Source organism: Pinus tabuliformis, chromosome 8 (assembly GCF_031772625.1).
Source record: "Pinus tabuliformis cultivar Carrire ecotype Pingquan chromosome 8, CPIR1, whole genome shotgun sequence".
NCBI classification, from domain to species: Eukaryota; Viridiplantae; Streptophyta; class Pinopsida; order Pinales; family Pinaceae; genus Pinus; species Pinus tabuliformis.
In genome coordinates, this window is record NC_142294.1 from 1,484,253,987 (window position 1) to 1,484,271,455 (window position 17,469).

The following is a 17,469-nucleotide window of genomic DNA, read 5'->3' on the forward strand; positions in this document are numbered from 1 at the left end:
TCATCAAACTCCTCCTTAAGGTTTCTCCAAGAGAATCCAATTATGTTCACCTCAGCAATAGGATCTTCACTTGTACACTCATCTTTATTGTTTTCTGTCACCATCTCCTCACTCATTTCAGGGGATAAATTTATCATTCCTGGCTTCTGCTCCTAAAAATTTACTTTATCTTGTATTGAGGATTTTCCTTCATCCATCAACCCAACTAGATTTCCCTTGGGCAACTCAATACCTAAATTCACACACCAATAGTAAATTTAAAAAAAATAAGACTTCTCCATTTTTTCAGTCACTTCCCTCAATACCTCTACATCATGTGCAAAGGTCTTCTTTTGATACTCTTTAGTGCATCCTTCTTCATTTCAACAAAATTTGAATTATGTCCTTCTTGTGTGATTTGTAAAACCAAGTCTTCATCCAAAAAAATTATGGCAACCCCGACTAGTTGTCCATTCATTATTGATTCATACTCTCCTCCTTTTATCTGTTGAGCTACTTCTTTGTGATCGCCTCCTACAACACCCTCAATTTGTATGAAAACTGGTGATGGTTGTCTCTCTTTCTAACTTGCACATAAAAATAAATGATCAACTTTAAAAGAGTGTAATGTTCCAAATTGCAATTTATAGCTAATAACAGACACATGAACTAGGCTATAGCGAATAAAATGAAAATTAAGCATGCACCATCCAAAACATCAAGAAACTGGGGCAATAAGATGAGTCATTTTATTAAATTATGAGTTGTAAGGAGTACATATATCAAGGAACAAGTGAACCTGGTCTTGAATAAGCAAGCTAGAGAAATACAGGTGGAAGAGATGACCCCCAAGACTTAGGAAACTTCGACCCAATAGCCTTCTGTGCAGACACAGAAATTGGAAACTGTTGTTGCACTGGGAAAGATGTTAATCACCCTTTGTGGTGCCCGAAATTGCCTGAGAATGCAGCTATATCTTCTCCCCAAAATACTCAACCAAACCCATACAGGAATCTGCCTCAAACCAACCACCCAGGAAGCCAACAAAATTGTGCAATTACTGGCTCAATAATAAAACATATGGTTGAATAGAAAGGATATTTCTAGCCTAAATACTACCCTAAAAATTCTGCAAATTTAACCCCTCACTCCTCTCAACAAACCCATGAAAACCCAAAAAGGCTTTTGGCTAATTCCAACCTTCCAAAATTGCCCTCTTTTGGCACTATGCCCTCTTAAACCAAGGTTGCATCCCCTAATGAAGTAATCTGTTGAAATCCTCCTTATTTCTCCTCAATATACAATAATAATGATAAAGGAGATTTTCCCAAATGTAAGGGAGAGGTTTCACATGAAGTCCCAGCACAAGATAGTTGAACCAAGCTCCACAAACACGTTGTCCAGTGACCCCCTGCACAGGCCCTAGGAAAATATTTTTTCCCCTCAATAGCAGTCACCTATAGCTCCAAAACTTTCCACAAACGTTGAGCTCTACCTCAAGAAACTCCACTGGTTTTCTCCTGACAAAATACCCTCAGAAGCTAGCTGAAATGAGTGGTTTGATTTCTCTACTGCGTCCTCCCTAGAGTACGAATAGGTTGAAGGAATATGCTGAAATATGATTCAATACTCCACAACCCTCTCACCAAAATAGTAATAGCTTTCCTTCCTAGGGTGGCACGCAAAGTCCACTGAAAGAAGGGTGATTTCTACCTTTGGAGAACTTTGTGCTAAGCAGCTCTAGTGACCCCACTAAACACGTTGAAAAATAAAGAAAATATATTAGTGAACAAAAGGCCCCAATAGCTACTATGCTCCTTCTATTTATAATTGTTTTCTTTCCTCCTCATGTGGGTCCCTACATCCAATATTTTCACCTCCTTCCCTTAGAAATTCGATTTTCTCTCCAAGTGGTGTGTATTTCTTATAGGTGTGGCCCCCACATTCCACTAGAAAATTAATTTTCTATTTCTCCTAAGTCCCATATGCCAAAAATGACTCCAATGTTCAATTTAATAATTTGTTCTATGCCTCTTAGCACTCCCAATAAACTCCATTCACTCCCTCAGATGAAAAACCAAAATTGGGGACATTACAATCCTCCCCACCAAAAATTGCTTATCCTCAAGCAATGCTTGAACAACTGCCCTTTCTTACTAAGGATCCCCATTGTCACTGCAAACTTCACTAAGGTCCCAAGTGTGCCATTGGATCATCCCTGATCTTTATAATATCCTATAGTGAAGGAGTCCCTCAATACCAGGATACCAAGCCAACCTAAACAACATGAAGCGCCCCTTGCTCCACCCATTATCCTGCCATATATGGGCATTAGAAGCCCTTTGTCTATCGAGAATAAATAAAGCATCTTGGTAGTGTAAAACTTTGTCCAAATCCTCATGATGCTGCCCTATCGAGTAGTCCACCTCATGCACTCTGATTGTGGGCCCCTGAATGTACAAATCAATCTCTATGCGAATGAAGACTCTCTTGCATGAGCTCCTCTTGAAATCCTCCTGGTGGTCAACCTACCATGCTGATGAATTCCCCCATGCTACCCTAGAATCACTGAAACCCGATGGAAAATCTAGATGACCCTCTCGTGTAGAAACTAGCTCACCCCTATGGGTCGCTGAACTGCTAAGGATTGTGATGCTAGGGTCCCATGCCAAATGTGCAAGAAACTGTCCTATTTACCTTGCGACACCCTGGTCATCAATAATTGTCTAACATGCTTGTACCAAAGCCACCTTTATCATAGATCTCAGTCATAATCTATGTGATGATTGAGGTAAGGAACAACCTTCCAAAGCGACCCAATAGTGCCAATGCCTATCACTCCATGACTGGCCCCAATCTTGAGCAATAATCTCCCTCGCCCTATGGTGAGGGCTTCGATGATTCTCCATGTGTCTACCTATGAATGAATCAATTTTCCTATTATCCTGACCATGCTCATTGAGGAGTGGAGTATCCCCCCAATCCATTATAACCTTGTATCCCATAACCATACTGGAGGTCCACAACCCCCAAGACTTTCTGCCTGCCGGTGTGATATGTTGCTAGTTATTGGGACCCCTCTGTGCCACGCCTCTAATTTTTGTAGGTATCCGATAGGTAGCCACCAAACATCAAGAACTTGTTCCGCGAATAACCATTTGCTCTGTGCTTTTCAAATCACATAGCAATATTTGTTGTCCCAACTCCTGATGATGTGCCAGGGTATTGTCGGAAGCCTAGGCATGATCCTGCCAACAAGGACTACCATCCCTCACACCTCATGCTCATCTAATGCCTCAAGTTGTTCGACTGAAAAATCACCATAGATATCCCTCTCAGTCACCTCCCCAAGTGTGAGCCCAAGGGTGGAACATATGTTACCTCGACAATCAACCATGCCATCCATAAACATGTATCGGTCAATTCATGCACCTACCATGTGTCTCAACTGGAGAGTCTCCTCCCAGCCCATGACACACGGGGTCTCATCCAATTGCTTAAGGTAAGCCTCCCATTCCCTACTGCCTAAATTGAGAGTGTCAAGGGGCAACATCCAAACACTCTGCGACTGTAAGCAACACTGGAGGATGATGGGTGGGTATGTCCCAAAGGGTATGATCAAGAGCCCACTGGAATGCTCAAGAGTAATCTTATGGACGACCCTCTCTCCACCTCTAATCTGCTAATAAACTCCTCGAAGTCATTTCTCCACTAAACATGGTGTCGCAAGATACTCAACAATGCCCTCATCGATCCTAGGTGAGTTGCATCTAATTGTACACCTAATGCCCTTGTCCATAAGTCTCCCTAGAGGAAACACTCCAAGAGCCCATCATGTTGTATAATGCATCACTTCATACCAATAAGTATCACTGCACTCATCAACATGCCCCTGTACGCCACAACCTATCTCGATACACCACTTGATACACCTCACTACAGTTATACCATCTTGTACCGTTTTGTGTCCCACATGTGTCACTGCACCTGTTGGTGGGCTCCAATATTGCAGCAATAATGCTACAACTCCTGGAACTCCCTTCTTTAATTTTATCAACCCGGTAGTTCGTAACAAACTTGGAAGCGACGGTGCTGTATGCACAAGTACTAGCTCTTGCCGCAGCTGTCACTTGGTCAGCTGGCACAAGTCTGCTAGGGGCTTAAGCCAACTTCTACGAGCTCTTAGAAGAAGTTTTTTAACTAATGGATGAAAGCTAACTCAAAGGAAGCTAATCTACTTGCAGAAAGAAACTAAAAGCCAAAAAGAAACGCAAACCCCAATTCTACCAGTTAGTCCTACTGACGCAAAGGAGAGAATGCAAACTATGAAAAGAGGTGCCATTACTTCTATGAAGGTAAAATACATGTGTCTACACTACCTCTAGCTGAAGAAAACATCTTTTTGTATTTTTGACTAAGTTATTAGAATTATCATGCATGTGCGTTTAACTGGCTTTTCACTGTGCAGGGGTGGATCAAGGAGGACAAATGCTTGGAAAAGGTTGGGATGGTACAGAGAGGGCCTAAGGGGTCCCTAACACCCTTCCAGAGAGTTTCATAGAGTTTGGCTATCAAGAAACCTCATTCGTGAGCTTCTACAGGAAGTCTGCAGGGGTTCTATAGGATGTTTAGGATTTCTACAGGATGTTCTATAATTTTTCTACAGGATGTTTAAAAATTGGATTTTGGAGGATGGGTGAGTGAGGTAAGGTGCATGAATGGATAGGGAAGCAGGGTAGGGGCCTAAAATGACCCAAGGACTAATGGATAGAGTTGAGGAGAAGCTGTAGATGGCTAGACTTGTTCCAAGAAGACTGAAGTAATGCTGCACAAAAGGTAGGGTTATGAGGGCAGTATGGCAATGTGAGGCAAGAAACAAAGTTAGGAGATGGAGAAGATGGGTTTGAGGTAGTCTGGGTAGACAGAGAAGTGGTACAGGTGATCTGCAATTTGTGTTTCCAACTGAACCAACAAAGACATGCAAGAAAACAAAGATTTAGTTATGCTACCCTAATATGATCTAGCTAATAGTAACAAGAATGGACAGCAGCTTTATTTGCAAGGAAACCATGTATATTAACTATGCAATGAAGCATTCAAAGATCTGAACATGTAACCAACTTCTGCAAATGAAAACCAAACACTAATGATTGCATGGCAAAGCAAAGTCAATGTTTTTGTGGGTAGCAAAGTCATCCTAGTCACAGCTCCTGATCCCACTGAGGGAGAGGTGAAACCACAGATGTTTGTTGGCCCTTTTCTTGAAGCTTTTTCTGTTAACACCCTATCAACTAAATCTGAGCATGAAAAGCTATTTTACTCATCAAAAAAAGAAAACTAAATAACAAAAGAAGATTTAGATCTAAATAGCAGATTTTATTCTAAGAATGCAGCAAAAACACATAAAGATAATCAAAGGAGGTATTGGGCACTTGAGATGGGCCCAACCCCAAGAGCTATAGCCTCCTAAGAGAGATTTAGAGCTGTTGCAAAGCTGGATTCATCTTTATTGAGCAAGAAAAGAAGAGTTACATCAAAACTGTCCACAAGGAGAACTTGAAAATGAGCTGAAAGCAAAGCTAATTTATTGCCTAAAAATCGAAATACAAACTAGCTAACTTCTGCCTACAAAATGACTAACCATTGGCTACAAAATGACTAACCACTATCTAACCAAAATGACTAACTGAAATGAGGCTCTAAGCCCTCTTATTTATACAAATTGAGGACCCCAACAGTCCTCCTAAACTTTAGGGACTCGGCTGCCCAAAACTTGTAGTTAACAGTAATCCTACTTGACTTGCTTGGCTGCCCTTGTGCTAATTGATTTGGTGGCCCTTGAACTCCGAGCTGATGCTGGAGAATTCGAGGTAAGGGCCTATAAATGAAGGGAACACCTTCCTAAAAATACTCTCCACGAAATTGGCTACCAAGTGCTCATTTCAACCATTGACTTTGTCTCCAAATTGACCAAAAAGGCTACACAAAGCACCCATTAAACTTGTTGGCATAATGACTAACCCAATTCACTCTATTAGCATAAATATAATAAAAAACATGCAATAAACTAATGAGAATGGTGGATTAAGTCGAATTAGGAGGTTGAGTGAGCCCAAATAATCATCCATTTTTGGCGCTCATCATCACCCCCCTACTGAAAGTGTTGCTCATCCTCTGAGCAACCAATCTATCTCCTCATCTTTTATGGCCTTGGCGGCCTCCCTGTCATGCCAAGCTTCTGAAGTGATGTCCTCTTCTCTGTCATGAAACCATGCTTTTCTCTTTGCTTCTTCCCACTACTTGCTCCTTTTTCTAGAGAATTCTCAGCTTTGGTATGATTGTGCAAATATATTCAATCTGATGGTGGCAATGGTGGTGAAAGGAGATGAAATCAGTGGAGGATGGAAGAAAAGAGTGGTTTCATGCCTCCTCAACAAACTTCAAGCTTCAAATCCCTCTCCATAATTGATTTTGGCCTGCCCAAAGGCTTCTACAGGATGTTTCTGGTAAAAATACAGAACTTCCTGTAGAAAGTCCTGTAGCTTCCTGTAGAAGGTTGAACCATGACTAAATTGTGTCCGAACTCTGAAAAAAATGAGTGTTCATGGAGGGGATGAATGTGAGGATGCCTGGGAACTTGGTAGGGACCCTTCTGCTTGTGTTGGGAGGCCCCCTTTCGGCATTGTGTTCCTGCAACATCTTCAGCGTTAACTCCCACAACAGCACATTGACATTGGTGTCTCCTGTAATGTTACCCAAAAACCTCTAAAACAACATAAAAGGAGCAAGCACCATTCCCCTAAACCAAAACTTAAACGGCCCCTCTGAAAAATGGCAGCTGCATGCAGAGCCTCAGTCAATTCTCACTGATGAGTATATTGTCCGCACAAACCAAAGGCATGCATAGAAACCTATTGTACCGGTTAGAACAAAAAATGAGTATGACATGATGGGCATGTAGCCAAAATATAAAATTCCAGAAACAAGCTTTGTCATCTCCAGCTTGGTGAAGAAATAGAATGTGGCATAGAGAAACAAGTAAAATGCTGAGGAGCCTGCAGTCAAATAAGATCTCCACCACCAGTTGTAATCTTCACTGCACAATTCGAAGTAGCACAGGACAATGGTGATCTCTGCACATGTAACAATGAGGATCACAGAGACACTGAACAAGAACCCAAATATATAGTAGAACTGATGCAGCCATATTGAAGTTAATATGAAGAACAGTTCAATGAATACAGCTCCAAAAGGCAAAATGCCTCCAGTTGGTATTGAGAAAATGGGCTGCATATACCAAGCTTGCTCTAGAATCTGCCTGGGGATTTTATTGGTCTTCACTAGATCCTCAATTGTAGGTTTCTTGTAGCCAAAGTAACTGCCCACAAAGACCAATGGCACAGAAATTCCAAACCATAAAAGGACCAAGGCAAACATAGTCCCGAAAGGAACTACACCAGATGATTTTTTTTCCCATAGCAGTGCATTGAGAATAAAGAAAATGCAAAAGGTAATGCCTGGAAACAAGAATGTTGTCTTCACGTGTTCCCCCTATATTCTGTGCCCTTGAACATATTATATAGACGTGACGATGCATACCCTGCAAACAAACCCATAAACACCCATAATAGCAGCATAGCTGTCATTAAACCTCCACGGTTCGAAGGAGAAAGGAAACCAAGGACTGCAAATATCATTGTCACTGGTGTCATGGCAAAAAAAATGAACTCCAGTTCCCACATAGACACAAAGTAAGCTTGCATTGGTTGGGGCCCTGACCACATCTCCATGGACCGACTTCCATCCTGTTTCCTCTTGAGCCTCATCCTGTGTTTCTAATTGGTTGTATTTTGAGATATCCCGGTACAATGTTCGCATCATGATCATTGCAACCATTCCAGAGAGAAATAAAACAATCATCAATGAGTTGATGATAGAGAACCAATGGATCTGATCATCTGTCATAAGAAGGTAAGTATCCCAACGTGATGCCCATTTCATAGGGCTCTCCTGGAAAGTAACATCACAAGTGAATATAACTTCTTTGTCTTCTACAACTTCTTGGGGAATCTCAGAATTTGACATTGTATGCTTGGTATTTGGATCACAAGTTGTCAAATGGGCTTTGACATTATCCCATGGTTGTTCATACTCATGCTTTACACTCACTGAGAATTGCCACCCTCGACGTGAACAGTCCAAGCTTCTTCGTATGTTGGGTTTCCTGTGGCGCAGCTTCCTGTAGAAACGCCTGTAGAGTGCCCGGCTTCTGTAGGATGTCTCTGCGCCTTTGAACGATCTTGGTATGTAGGAGAATTTTGAACAAGCCGAAAAACTTGGCGAAGGACGTCAGTTTAACAGAATTCAGAGGCAGAGGATTCAGCCGAAGAGGTTTGCAAGTGTAAATGAATCAGCAGTTAACGTGAGTCTTCAGTTGAGCATTCCTTTAATTACTGCGTGATTTGTGGTGAGGTGGCAGAGACGTGCGCTGCTCATGCAAACTGTTGGTCCCCTGCAGTGCCATCTGCCTGTAATCCCTTACCCTTAGTTGCACTGGAGTTTAAAATATCCACAACTGTCTGTGTTTTTTCAAATTTCACATGAGTTGTCTAACACATATGTTGCATGATTCCTGGCTGATTGATAGAGAATTGGACAAGGAACTATCGGCTCAATCCTACTATATTCGTGGCTCAATTCCACCATTCCATTCATTCATGCAGTTTTTAAATTAGATTTGTGCAATAGAAGAACGAGTTTCAGTCACGTACCTGAAGTCAAATGGCTGCTGTGAGGTGCTGAGGCTAGTCATTGTTGCATGCACTCGTTTCTTTGGTTGCATGAGGGCTTGGCTGATGATTTATGGTTGTTTTTTCCTTGTGCAGGTGTCCTCTGGCTGGATCCCAGCTGCAGGAGTTCATTTCCACGTTCAGATCTGCACCTTCAAGCTGCTGCTGCTGAATTTTCACAAGACCAGAACTTGTTTTCGCCATTGCTCCCAAACGGTAAACCGGATCGATCTGAAAATTTCCGAGCATGTTCCTATCATCATGATGCACCTCCCATAGCAAAATCGTGATCAATGGATGCACATATTTCGAGAAAAATGGAAAATGGATGAAAATTTCAGAGATCAATTTCTCGGAAACCGTGCATCGGAATTGGCTGAAACTGCTTGGGTAGGCTACTATCACCCAAGTGCATCTCCCCATGAAACAGGTTTTGAAACGGATGCACGGATATGGAGAAAATGCAAAAATGGCTGATGGTGATGGAGGATGCTTTCTTGGAAACCGTGCACCGGAATTGGTTAAAACTGCTCAGGCATGTTGCCATCACCCCTGTACAATTCCCCGTAAAATGGTTTTTCAAATGGATGCATGGTTTTCAAGTTATGGAAGAAACAAATTATGTTCTAGGTATTTTTGCTTCAAGGCATTTTGCAGTTTTGTTGCATGGTAAGAAAAACTGAGCTTGGGTTGTGATGCAGGCATGGAGATGATGGAGGAGGAGTTTGAAAAGTGCAGGAGGACTTCTGAACCCTTGAGGAAGCTACCATGTTCGCCAAACCACCTTTTTGAAATCCATTTCTAGCTTCCTACAATTTCTACAGGAACTTCCTGTAGAAGCACAATGAAGAAGCACAATGAGGTGGAAAAGATGATGGAAAAGGGTGAGGAATGGGAACATGGATGCTTGCAGGCATAACCAATGGATTCCAAGCTTTAGATCCCCTTCCAAAATCGAATCTGGCTCGCTTGAAGGTTCTACAGGATGTTTCCTGTAGAAATATAGAACTTCCTCTAGAAGGCACAAAAACTCCTTCGTCTTTGTTTTGAGTGATCCTCCTGACCTGCAATGTCATTGCTGCAACCCGAAATTATTCAATGGAAATTAGATTTATTTTTCTTTTTCTTTTTTCTCTTTTTTTTTTTGAAAAACCACTAGGGCGCCTCATGGAGGTTTTCACCCTAATTGCCTGCCCTGGGCGCCTCCAAGGGAGGTTTTCACCCAGAGATCTTATTCTCTTTTCTCTTTTTTCCCAACCCATTAACCACCTCATGGAGGTTTTCAATCAATGAGCCAATCTAAGGCACCTCCGAGGAGGTTTTCACCTTAGATTTTTATTCTCTTCTTATTTTCGTTTTTTTTCTCTTTTTTTTTTTTTTTTTTTTTTTTTTTTTTTTTTTTTTCTACCCTACCCTACTTGAAAAACAAAATCATTTTCAAGTGTAAGAATACTTCCAATGGAGCCATGTGCACATAGAGATTAGAGACAAGATGATGTGAAGGCTCGAAATGCATGCTTTGACAGGTATCCGGATTTCAGAGACCAAATGATCTGACTTTGAAGGGATCAAACATAGCTGAGGAAGATAGTACTGCTGCAACTTAGTGACTGTCTGAAACCATATCTCAATATAGCTCTGATATCCTTGGTCCTTTTGCTGATCTGGATCATTCTTCATGTCACCTTCTATCATGACTTTCTCATCTTCCTCTTTTTGCTGATCTTTCTCTTGAATACATGGAAGATTTGATGGTAACCATGAGGGATCTTTCTTTATCTCTGCTTCTGATGTCTTCTCTTCATCAAGTAAAGCCCATGGTTCTTTGATTTCCTCTTCTGAATCTTCTTTTGCCTGATGTGGTCCTGCAATGCTTTCAATATAGTCTCTTTTTTGCAATACTCTTCTTGAGCTATGGTGAAGATCATTGAGCTCAAGAGCAGTTGTTTGGACATGTTGTGCCTCAGCTTTGCAATTGGGTTGAGCTGCTCCATGGTATGGTTTTGGAAATGGTGGTACGGGTAGTTGAGTGGAGGTGTGTATTTGAGATGGATGCAGATGGGGTTGTGGTTGGGTAGGCATTTGGGGTTTCCTTGGTGGAGGAGGAGGTGATGGTTGCGGTTGAGCAGGTGGTGGAGGAAAAGAAGTGGGAGGAGTGTTGTACTGGGGCCTCCACCCCTGATGAGGTGCATTCCATTGAGGCTGTGGCTAAGCATAAGAGTGAAACGAATGAGCAACTGGTTGGGCATAATATGGATCTATGAAGGAACAAGGAGGAGGTTTGAACCAGGAAGGATGAGCAGGGGGACCCCAAGAAGGCATGAAAGTGGCTTGATAGGGGTCATAATAGGTCTCGGATGTCCCTTACAGTTCCTACTGATAAGATCTAGGTTCATGTGGCCTTCTTTGGTTCATATAATAGAGTGATTCAGTGGCTCCTTTGGCTCTCTGATATGCAGCTTTGATTCTGGGTAAGGAAGGGCACTGATCTGTAGGATGGTATTCTTCACATACAAAACACACTTCTATGGAGTACAATGGACATTCGTTCCTAGGATGCTTTCTAGTGCACCTAGGACAAAAAATGGCCAAAGCCCTCTTGGCTTCTTCTTGCTTCTTTTGGATCCGCAAGGTATCCAGTTGCATGGCAAGAAACTGCCTCATATCACTCTTGAAATCTTCAATCTGATTTTCAAATTCGTCTTTGGACAAGGTGCTGCTCCCAAATTTCTGCTTGTAGCCATTTGCTCCAGAGGAATGGTTTCTTCTTCTTCTTCCCTTGAGGTTCTTCAAATATGTCTTGATGTCCACCTAAGGGTTCTTTAATCACAGCCATCGAAGAAGAGAGAATGTTGGCTGTGTGAAGCAGTGGGGGCATTGTGCAATCATTTTTCTAACTTATCTCTACTCCTACAAGGCATGAAATGAAATCTTTTTGGTTGATTTTTGCTTTTTTCTACTTCTACCTGCAAAATTGAAATATATTGAACTGCAACTAACTATCTTGCTAAAATGAAAATGCGGAATTGAAATGAAAGCAAGAAATGACTAATCTATTTTTCTCAAATGAAATTGCAGGAATGAAATGCTAGTCTATGCTTGCAGAATTGAAATTGCTAGTCTACGCTTGCAGAATTGAAATTGCTAGTCTACGGTTGCAGAATTGAAATTGCTAGTCCAAGCTTGCAAAATTGAAATTGCTAATCTATGAAAGCAGGAAATATCTATTTTACTTTTGCGGAAACGAAATTGCAGAATGGAAATGAAATAAACTATTTAGCAGAAGGCGAGTGTAGAAAAATAGAAGAAAATCAACAATCACCAATACTCTGACGCTTCCCCGGCAACGGCGCCAAAAATATGGTGGGCTCCAGTATTGCAGCAATAATGCTACAACTCCTGGAACTCCCTTCTTTAATTTTATCAACCCGGTAGTTCGTAACAAACTTGGAAGTGACGGTGCTGTATGCACAAGTACTAGCTCTTGCCGCAACTGTCACTTGGTCAGCTGGCACAAGTCTGCTAGGGGCTTAAGCCAACTTCTATGAGCTCTTAGAAGAAGCTTTTTAACTGATGGATGAAAGCTAACTCAAAGGAAGCTAATCTACTTGCGGAAAGAAACTAAAAGCCAAAAGAAACGCAAACCCTAGCAAACCCCAATTCTACCAGTTAGTCCTGCTGACGCAAAGGAGAGAATGAAAACTACGAAAAGAGGTGCCATTACTTCTATGAAGGTAAAATACATGTGTCTACACTACCTCTAGCTGAAGAAAAAATCTTTTTGTATTTTTGACTAAGTTATTAGAATTATCATGCATGTGCTTTTAACTGGCTTTTCACTGTGCAGGGGTGGATCAAGGAGGAGAAATGCTTGGAAAAGGTCGGGATGGTATAGAGAGGGCCTAAGGGGTCCCTAACACCCTTCCAGAGAGTTTCACAGAGTTTGGCTATCAAGAAACCTCATTCGTGAGCTTCTACAGGAAGTCTGCAGGGGTTCTACAGGATGTTTAGGATTTCTACAGGATGTTCTGTAATTTTTCTATAGGATGTTTAAAAATTGGATTTTGGAGGATGGGTGAGTGAGGTAAGGTGCATGAATGGATAGGGAGGTGGGGTAGGGCCTGAAATGACCCAAGGACTGATGGATAGAGTTGAGGAGAAGGTGTAGATGGCTCGACTTGTTCCAAGAAGACTGAAGTAATGCTGCACAAAAGGTAGGGTTATGAGGGCAGTATGGCAACGTGAGGCAAGAAACCAAGTTAGGAGATGGAGAAGATGGGTTTGAGGGAGTCTGGGTAGACAGAGAAGTGGTACAGGTGTTCTGCAATTTGTGTTTCCAACTGAACCAACAAAGGCATGCAAGAAAACAAAGATCTAGTTATGCTACCCTAATATGATCTAGCTAATAGTAACAAGAATGGACAACAACTTTATTTGCAAGGAAACCATGTATATTAACTATGCAATGAAGCATTCAAAGATCTGAACATGTAACCAACTTCTGCAAATGAAAACCAAACACTAATGATTGCATGGCAAAGCAAAGTCAGTGTTTTTTGGGCAGCAAAGTCATCCTAGTCACAGCTCTTGATCCCACTGAGGGAGAGGTGAAACCACAGATGTTTGTTGACCCTTTTCTTGAAGATTTTTCTGTTAACAACCTATCAACTAAATCTGAGCATGAAAAGCTATTTTACTCATCAAAAAAACAAACTAAATAACAAAAGAAGATTTAGATCTAAATAGCAGATTTTATTCTAAGAATGCAACAAAAACACATAAAGATAATCAAAGGAGGTATTGGGCGCTTGAGATGGGCCCAACCCCAAGAGATATAGCCTCCTAAGAGAGATTTAGAGCTGGTGCAAAGCTGGATTCATCTTTATTGAGCAAGAAAAGAAGAGTTACATCAAAATTGTCCACAAGGAGAACTTGAAAATGAGTTGAAAGCAAAGCTAATCTATTGCCTAAAAATCGAAATACAAACTAGCTAACTTCTACCTACAAAATGACTAACCATTGGCTACAAAATGACTAACCACTAGCTAACCAAAATGACTAACTGAAATGAGGCCCTAAGCCCTCTTATTTATACAAATTGAGGACCCCAACAGTCCTCCTAAACTTTAGGGACTCAGCTGCCCAAAACTTGTTGTTAACAACAGTCCTAATTGACTTGCTTGGCTGCCTTTGTGCTAATTGATTTGGTGGCCCTTAAACTCCGAGTTGATGGTGGAGAATTCGAGGTAAGGGCCCATAAATGAAGGGAACACCTTCCTAAAAATGCTCTCCACGAATTTGGCTGCCAAGTGCTCATTTCAACCATTGAATTTGTCTCCAAATTGACCAAAAAGGCTACACAAAGCACCCATTAGACTTGTTAGCATAATGACTAACCCAATTCACTCTATTAGCATAAATATAATCAAAAACATGCAATAAACTAATGAGAATGGTGGATTAAGTCTAATTAGGAGGTTGAATGAGCCCAAATAATTATCCATTTTTTGGGCTCATCATCTGTCAATCCCCCCATGGACTCAATGTGATGTGAGGCACCCCTACTCCTCAACACAGTCCAACATACTATGGCACACCCCCATGCATCTCCATGCCCATATGTAGACCATTTCTCCATGCTAGATGCTCCTATCCATCCCTGGACGCGACGACCTAAAGTTTATGCGTCGGCCCGCACCCGACCGATATCATCAGCTCCAGTGTCACATCACCATACTCTTCGATGAATGGATCTCCCCTCCAAATCCTCCCCAAGGGACCCAAGAAGTGAATCTCAATAGGTACTAGTAGTGATGCCTCCACTACTCTGCTACTTCGTGTCCTCCTTGGCCCACACAAATGTGAAGAATCCCCAGTTCCATACAAGGCACTATCTGGTGGCCTACCAATGCCACCTCCTCTCATGAAATCCTATCAGAATATGATGATCATTATGTGATCCCATGCACAACCTTCATACCAAGACAACCCAAGGAGTCTGCCCATAATTTGGTTGTCCACTGGTGCTGACCAAAACTCCCTTTGCGAATGCGTGTGCTCATTTGCTAGGTAAACTATACCATCCAAGCTGTAGTCAACTGATACACCTAGGAAATGATAGATGGTCCCTCCTGGATCACAATGCCAGTCTAGGCTTCTGACATCCCGAGTGCTTGGAAGCTCTTGCTGAGCTACACCTGGGTCCACTACCATCTTCATAGTCCACTCCACCGAGTACCAACTCAAAATCTCTCACCATCCAACCCCAAGGGAGGGATCGAATGCACGAACTCCCGAACATAGAACAACCCCATCATGTGGATGTTGAACCCTGTGTAAGTTAGGTCGTCTCATCTCGCTATCCAGGTCAACACATGAAGGGGGTTTCTCTAATGCTCCAATGTGCACTCTAGCTGCACCAGTAGGGAATCCAACCACTCCTCGACGTGAGTCAATTTGACCGTGGATTTGGAAAAAACCACTCTTGTGCCCTTCAACTCCTTGTTTTGCTGCAGAATAGCCTCTCAAATTGACACATTCTTCCTTTTTAATGCTAGAAGATCGGCCTGAAACTGAAGGAATTGTTGTGGATGGCCATCCGCTAAAACCTTTGTATCCTGTGGTGCCCCATCAAGGGGGGATACGTCTCCTCACACCTCCCCCATCTGTTGTGTGTTGTTATCGCCAAAAAAAATAAACACACCCCTGGTCACCTCATCGACAGATGACACTATTGATGTATGCTCTACTCTCGACACTAAGATATCAACCAGAGTGGTTAAGGGAGCCTCCAACGAGGATGACTCCTGCATTACACTAGGTGTATCTACGTCCTCCCTACAATTTGGTGTGCCATTAACCTCATGTTTAACCTCCTTCTCATCTTTTTGATATCTATAGTCAAGTCTCCACTAGAAAAATTGCCTCTTGGTCTCACCCGCTATCTGTCTCTGGTTTGTCAGCTCCTTCTGAGGAGATCTGGTGTTTTGAGTCTGTCGACTTACCCCACATCGTGTATATGGTTGCACCGCCACGGTCTGTGTACCTCTAGTGTCTTTACTGAATGGATGAGGATGGGTCTAGTCTTTCACCCTCCTTAACTGGGTCAACCTCTCATATTTCCAACGAATTCCAACCCTAAATTCCTGCTTACTAAATTTCCCTTGACCTATGGGTTTGTGTACAGTTTCACCAGTCATTGTGCCTACATACCTGAATCCTCCATGATTTTATTGGTTTCCCACAACTGGGCCAAGATCATGCACTGATACCATTGTAATGTTCCAAATTTTAATTTACAGCTAATAACAGACACATGAACTAGGTTATAGCGAATAAAATGACAATTAAGCATGCACCATTGAAAACATCAAGAAACTAGGCAAATAAGTTGAGCAATTTTATTAAATTATGAGCTGTAAGGAGTACATATAGAAAGGAACAAGTGAACCTAGGATTTTATAAGCAATATGGAGAAACCCAAGTGGAAGAGATGACCCCCAAGAGTTAGGAAACTTCGGCCACATATCCTTCTATGTAGACCTTGAAATTGGAAACTGTTGCTACACTTGGAATATTGTGAATGACCCTCTGTGGTGCCCAGAATCACCTAAAAATGTAGTTGTAGCTTCTCCCAAAAATACTCAACCAAACCCAGAAAGGAATCTTCCCCAAACCAACCACCTTGGAAACCTACAAAATGGTACGATTTACAGCCGAATAATAAAGTGTATTGTTGAATATAAATGAGATTTTTAGCCTGAATACTACCCGAAAAATTCTGCAAATTTAACCCTGGACTCTTCTCAACAAACCCACAAAAACCTAGAAAGGGTTTTAGCTAATGTTGACCTTCCAAAATTTCCCTCTTTTGGCGCTACGCCCTATCGAACCAAGATTGTGTTCCCCATTGAAGTAATCTATTGAAATCCTCCTTATTTCTCCTTAATATACAATAATAATGATAAAGGATATTTTCCCGGATGTAGAGGAGAGGTTTCACATCATGTCCCAACACAAGATAGATGAACCCAACTCCATAAACATGTTGTCCATTGACCCCCTGCAGAGGCCCTAGGAAGATAAATTTGTTCCCCTCAATACTAGTCACCTCCAGCTCCAAAAATTTCTATGAAGGCTGAGCTCTCCCTCAAGCAACTCCACTAATTTTCTCCTAGCAAAATACCCTCAGAAGCTAGCTGAAATGAGTGGTACAATTTAACTACTGTGTCCTCCCTGGAGTACGAATTGGCTGAAGGAATCTGTTGAAATATGCTCCAATACTCCATAACCCTCTCACCAAAATATAAATAGCTTTCCTTCCAAGGGTGGCACTTGAAGTCCACCAAAAGAAGGGTGAATTCTCCCCTTGGAGAACGTTGTGCTAAGTAGCACTAGTGACCCAGATAAATAGCTTGAGCAACAAAGAAAATGGATGACTAAACAAAAGGCCCCAATAGCTTCTATGCTCCTATTTATAATTTTTTTCTTTCCTCCTAATGTGGGTCCCTTCATCCAATATTTCAACCTCCTTTCGTTAGAAATTCGATTTTCTCTCCAAGTGGTGCGCATTTCTTGTAGATGTGCCCCCCACATTCCACTAGAAAATTAATTTTATATTTCTCCTAAGTCCCATATGCCAAAAATGTCTCCAATGCTCAATTTACAAAATCATGATATGCTTAGCACCTCAAAATAAACT

General features: G+C 41.8%; 1 pseudogene; it reads right to left on the bottom strand.

The window, feature by feature from the left end:
• Window positions 1–6,810: 6,810 nt before the first annotated feature.
• LOC149241437 (transmembrane 9 superfamily member 7 pseudogene) lies at window positions 6,811–8,115 on the bottom strand (annotated as a pseudogene).
• Between the last annotated feature and the right edge of the window lie 9,354 nt (window positions 8,116–17,469).